At 42.7% G+C, this 6,373-nt stretch overlaps 1 long non-coding RNA gene across 1 annotated transcript; it reads right to left on the bottom strand.

Moving 5' to 3' along the window:
• Positions 1-221: 221 nt before the first annotated feature.
• LOC130519846 (uncharacterized) lies at positions 222-4,378 on the bottom strand. Its single transcript, XR_008948491.1, has 2 exons — positions 2,381-4,378; positions 222-1,090 (listed from the first exon to the last, which is right to left on the bottom strand). It is a non-coding gene; the product is annotated as an uncharacterized LOC130519846 (long non-coding RNA).
• Positions 4,379-6,373: the final 1,995 nt, after the last annotated feature.

The following is a 6,373-nucleotide window of genomic DNA, read 5'->3' as shown; positions in this document are numbered from 1 at the left end:
AATTGGCCTCCACTCCAGCCACTCCTGGTAGTTCCTCAAAAACACTGAGTTTTTAGTGGATGCACAATCTGTGGAAGCCAACATAGAAACTTCTGAAGAGTCAAAGTTCTTGCAACAAAAATATAGTCCCCAATTAGGTTGTTTTGTTATCACACGACCCCGTCCCCATTATCTTAAGAGAATATAAAAGAATGAGTGGAGACAGAAGAGAGAATGAGACGTTTTTGGTGCGTGTCGCTCTTGATTTTGTGTTTATTTTTGCAGTAAACTTAAAGGAGGCCTTTTCACTTTATGTTTGATTCCATTTAAGATGATATTCCATTCTTGACATCTTTAAATTTACAGTATTCATGGGAGTTTTATTTGGTCATTTTGCTTCTTTTTATTTCCTATTTCCCACATTTATTCATAGTTTTTATTAGATTGCAATAAATCCTATAACATTGAACAGACTGACTAAAGTCAAATGAGCTGCGGTTCCCACCGATAGCCGTCATTCTGATGGGTTTTTGCTGGCTGCAGCTGAAATATTCCAATGCTCCATGTCACAGAGACAGTAAATACTAAACCCTAAAGATTCTGAAGGCATGATGTAAAATAGTAACGTATAATACAGACATTTGAAGAGACAATTAAGAGAATGTTTCCATGCTTCTAAGAGTGGCCGAGGAGCCATTTAGAACTTTATAAAGATGCATTGTGTGATACCAGGAACTAATTTAACTTCAAGGCGAAGCTGCTTCTGCTTTGTCGACCATCGACTGATCTCCTGAAAGTCCACCAGCGCTTTTTAAAAACTGAATTTTTCATCTATGGAGGGAGTAGACGGCAGATGTTTCCACAGATGCTCTTCACCAGTGGTCAGTGAGTGATGCAGCAGATGAGCGGGAGTTGACTGGCTTCAACCAGCTACTGACTCAATGTCTCCAGCCCATAGTGTGGATTCTCTACGAGATCAGACAGCAGCTTCACTCCTGAATCCTGTAGCTGGTTCCAACTCAGGTCCAGTTCTCTGAGATGGGAGGGATTGGACCTCAGCGCCGAGGCCAGAGAGCCACAGCTGATCTCTGATAAGCTGCACTTAATCAATCTGAAAAATGCAGGATAAGGTTATACGGTGCAGGTCTGCATGTTATCTGCGTCAGTACTAAACCTACGTTAGTTCTTAGTTGGGTCAGACCTGAATTCACGATATTACAAGGAATTTTTTTAATGTGGTGCATCACAGCAGTGTTGAGAACAGCCTCACTTCACCATCTTAGCAGCTGGTATATAGGTAGAAAAATGAAGACTGACCTGAGCCTCTCCAGTTTACAGTTTGGACTCTCCAGTCCAGAACAGAGCAGCTTCACTCCTGAATCCTTCAGCTGGTTCCCACTCAGGTCCAGTTCTCTGAGATGGAGGGATTGGACCTCAGCGCAGAGGCCAGAGAGCCACAGCTGATCTCTGATAAGCTGCAGTAACTTAATCTAAATAAAGAAGGGAAACTTTTATAAGGTTATAAGTGAAACCAGTATTCATCTGAAAGGTTAATCAAAGGCATGATCTGTAAATATTTAATTTAGTTACAGGTTAAAAAATGATAGTAATATGTAATTACCACAATTCCAACCTCTCAGGTTTGCACTGTTCCAAAGGAGAATATATATTGTTCTGGCCCTCACTCTTCCCAGGTTCTCCCACCTCTTTCCCTCCCATCTCATCATGGAGATCCATCTCACCTGTGGCTCATCTTTAAAGGCACAACCTGTCTTAGATGACTTCCTGTCCCCCTCACCATCTCCCTCCTCGTTGGCTGGTGTCTACCAGGCACCCTCACCTAGTTTTGTCTAATTTTGGTTACCATCTGTCGGCTTTTTCATTGTCCTTAAATCAATTTATCATGAATAAGTGGTCCCCGTGTGGCCCCCCCTCCTGAAGGAACTGGGCACAACACACACACTCAGAAAGTGTGAGGACCCTCGGATGGAATAATGGACATTTTTGAGAATGGTGTTTACCCCAGAGTTTCCAGTCGGCAGTTTGGAAAGTGGAGAAAACCACAGAGCAGCTTCACTCCTGGATCCTGCAGCCGGTTCTGACTCAGGTCCAGTTCTCTGAGATGGGAGGGATTGGACCTCAGCGCCGAGGCCAGAGAGTCACAGCTGATCTCTGATAAACTGCAGTAGTCTAATCTGAAAAATGCAGGATGAGGTTATACGGTGCAGGTCTGCATGTTATCTGCGTCAGTACTAAACCTACGTTAGTTCTTAGTTGGGTCAGACCTGAATTCACAATATTACAAGGAATTTTTTTAATGTGGTGCATCACAGCAGTGTTGAGAACAGCCTCACTTCACCATCTTAGCAGCTGGTATATAGGTAGAAAAATGAAGACTGACCTAAGCCTCTCCAGTTTACAGTTTGGACTCTCCAGTCCAGAACAGAGCTGCTTCACTCCTGAATCCTGCAACGTGTTGTAGCTCAAGTCCAGAACCCTCAGATGGGAGCGGTTGGACTTCAGAGCCGAGGCCACAGAATCACAGCTGGTCTCTGATAAACTGCACTCCCTTAGTCTAAAATAACAATTATTTTGAGAGAAGACAAATAAAAATCAACATGTACCAGAGCAAAACACAGCTTACAAGCAACAAACCTCTGGTCCTGCACCGGCTTATCTGCCGTATGTTCCTATTTTGGGTTCTTTCAGGGCGGTTGGACAAGATCTACACCGTATGTAAAGTGTGTGTGGGTCAAAATCCCTTCCAAGTTTGTGAGACCACATTTCTCAATAGCACTCAACTCTTGTCAGGAGTTGGGACAAAGCGACCCACTCCTGATAGCTTGTGGGCGATGCTGCAGCGACCCTGCAATCCCTACACTCTCTGGTGAAACCAAATCAAAGGTTTTAGACACTGCTGGATGCTGGAAGGGTGGCTATAGTCTGGACGCATCGTTCCCCTGACTGCACATTTCTCCAACAATGATTGGCAGCTGGTGTCACTTGTTCTCCAGATGAGAGAAGGAAAGAGAGCCACCCCACAGTGTGTTTGATTGCCCCACTGCAAGCTCAATGCTGCCAGAAAACATTGCAGGAGCATCAATTCCCCTCAGGGCATCAACAAGGACCTCAGGAAAAGGTGCAGCTGCCACCTACTAGAGACAAGCACACTGAGCTGAGATTCAAAGCCCTCTCCTCCCAAGAGAAGAGCTTGTTTGTTGGAGGCTCTTCTGGGCGATACCTGGTGCCACAGCTCCAGCTCAGCCCGTCTCTGGAGCTGAGGTGGAGCTTAGCAAGTTTCATGGTTCTCCACCACTTCCTCTCGCTGAGGACCTTCTCAGCTGGTGGTTTCTGCTCCACCTTCCAAGTTGAGCAGGTGATACTTCTGCATTCCTGCCACCAGTGTCTCTGCAGAAAGAGTCTTCTCTACTGTTTTATATTAGATTGTAGAAAATTAGGATTTTTGGTTGATGTCTGAGATGTTGTTGACTAAGAGCAGGTTTTTCTTTAATAACATAGAAAGATTCGATGAGAAGAGCAAATGTATTATTTTATGAGCTACTTCCACTACTATTATATACACATACTTCCATATTGTCTTAGATTGCAAGCTGCATTTATTGCATCGTTCATAGAAAGTCATATTTGTGAGGAGAAAAACTCCAATAAGGTCATTTTCTTTAATGACCATTACAACAGAAGGAGGTGATGAACAAACAGATTTATCGAAAAATGTGTGAAAACTTATGGATGGAAACCTTTTTAAAATGGTTGCATTGTGTAGAATCGGTGTAGAATCAACTTGTTGACTTCTGATTTGGACTCCAATGGAAGTGAGGTGCAACAATTGTGGATGCTGAAAGCTTCAGATCTTCATGAAGGTTTCTGTGGTTGGACTGACCTGCTGCCCCTTTAAGAGGGAGGCAGGTTTGGGCTTCTGGCTGGAATGAAGCCACCTCAGATGAGAATGACTGCAGGCTTTCGGTACCAAGGTTTAACAGGGTGCTCACTTCACACTTGGGCTTTTCTCTTTTTTGGGATGGCTTTTCTCAGGAGAGAAGGGGCATGGCACACTGCAGCAGCTTTCTTTTTGGGGTTTCTAGTTTTCCTTCTGATCTTTAAAAGACAGGAAGAACCATTTTTGATTGGTCTGAATGTTTGGGCGGTTTTGTGGCCAGCCTAAAATAAAACAAGACAAATCTACAACTGATACTTCCTTTCTAGTCATTGATGACCATCCTCACATGGGACAGATTTCCACAACCAATTTAATACTGCAAATCTGTCCTAACCCTAACCCTGTGGTCTTTTTTCTGAGAACTGTAACACTACGTTTATAACAAAGATCAAACATGGAAACAGTTATTGTCTAACTAGTTACACCTGGGAAAGTACTGGATCATCTCTGACTGACCTGAGAGTCTCCAGCTCACAGAGAGGATCCTGGAGAGCACCACAGAGCAGCTTCACTCCTGGATCCTCCAGCTGGCTCCTACTCAGCTCCAGAACCCTCAGATGGGAGGGATTGGACCTCAGCGCCGAGGCCAGAGAGTCACAGCTGATCTCTGATAACCTGCAGTTCCACAGCCTGGAAAAGGAATAAATGGGGCAAATAAAAACACATTTCTAAATCTGAAAATGAAGAGAAAAGCAGAAAATGTAAAGAAATTTAGAAAAGACCAACAGAGGCCTCCTGACCTGAGCGTCTCCAGTCTGCAGTTTGGATGCATCATTGCAGAAGACAGTAACTTTACGTCGGCATCTGCCAGGCTTTGGTTCGTGATTAAGCTCAGCTCCCGTAGATGAGAAGGGTTTGACGTCATTGCTGAGGCCACAACTTCCCAGTGACTCTTTGAAAGAACACTACAGACAGTCTGTTGTGTATGAAACAGAAATAGTGAGTCAAACTTTGGGATTTCTAATCAACTTATCTGAGAATCGACCTCAACACAAATGTAGCTCATTTCCTGGAAAAGCTAAATTCAACACCGTAGAGCAACAGTTTGAACGACCATCAGATCTGAAATGCAACTGAATTATTCTCAACATTTGTCTTATTTTAGAACAGCTCATAATTACTCAATATTAAAATGATTATAGCAAATGGTTTAAAGAAACGTGCATCTTTTTATCTATCTATCGGCTCTTTGGATATTTTGCATTTCATCCAATTTGTACGATGGTGCGTCAAGTCTTAATTCAGCGATCCGATCGATGACATCAGAGTCTCTGGTTGCATCGATTGCCCTCAGCTTCTGTTATATCTGCCTGTTTCCCTTCAAATCATTTTCACTGCACCTTTTGTTGCTAGTGATGAAGTTGCCCCCTAACGGGTGTGGAAAGGGTCAAACAACTTTGTGGGTCACATAAAGCAGGAGTGGGGAACCTTTTTCATATCGAGGGCCATTTCAATTTTTATAAAGTCCTCCGAGGGCCATACTATTATGAACACATACCTAGGGATGCAAAAAAAGACAAAGAAAAGTCTATAACCACTGTGTTACTAAGTCTCATGATTGCTGCATTTGAGTTTGAATTATTTATTTAGCACACATGCATATAAAATCACCAAAAAAAAAAATAGAATAAAATGACAAACAAGTAAAATATGTTTTCATCATACAAAACAATAAAAAGAGGTCCAGAGTTGAAGCAAGAGACCAGTAAGGGCCTGTTTGAGGCCTCTACTCACAAAAACTGCAATACAACAAGATAATCAGGAAAATAAATGAAAAGAAAGAACGATAAAGACAATAATAATAACAACTAGAAATCACTCGGAGAGCGCAGACCTCCGCCAAGCGCAACAATTCCTGGCATATTGTGATTTCCACCATAAATATTAGTCCCACATATATCATTGACTACATATTTAGATTCCTTGACCATAAAAACATACCGTTAGCCACTGGAATCATAACAATATATGTCTTAGTTCAGTAGTTATTCACAAAAGAAAATTCACACTTGAAACAATTTTACTTGTCCGGCGCGAGCGCTCAGCGGCGGCTACGAGGCACGTTCACGAACTCTCCTTCGGTGTGAGGTTGCAGCTTCGTGGCTATTAATTCACTCACCACAAAACTTGCACGCGTAATATTCTCTCTGTCGGTACATGGTCGTGTGAAAGCAGCTTGTTGAGCCTCCAAACTCCGGCGAAGAGCGCTAATTTTATCCAAACTCATCTGTCCTTTCAACTCGTCGAGTTTAGCGTGTTTCGCTATGCATTTTTCGTCCGTGTCAATCAGTCCAGCCCACTACGTACATCACATGCTGTGTTCACTGATCCTGACCTTGACTCGGACATAACATAACCGTCTGTTTTATCTCAGAAAACGGGAAAATATTTCAAGGAAAATAAATTTCTTTAAAAAATAAATAAATTTCAGGATAC

Source organism: Takifugu flavidus, unplaced genomic scaffold (assembly GCF_003711565.1).
Source record: "Takifugu flavidus isolate HTHZ2018 unplaced genomic scaffold, ASM371156v2 ctg226, whole genome shotgun sequence".
Classification (NCBI taxonomy): Eukaryota; Metazoa; Chordata; class Actinopteri; order Tetraodontiformes; family Tetraodontidae; genus Takifugu; species Takifugu flavidus.
This window is presented reverse-complemented; position numbering and strand designations above follow the sequence as displayed.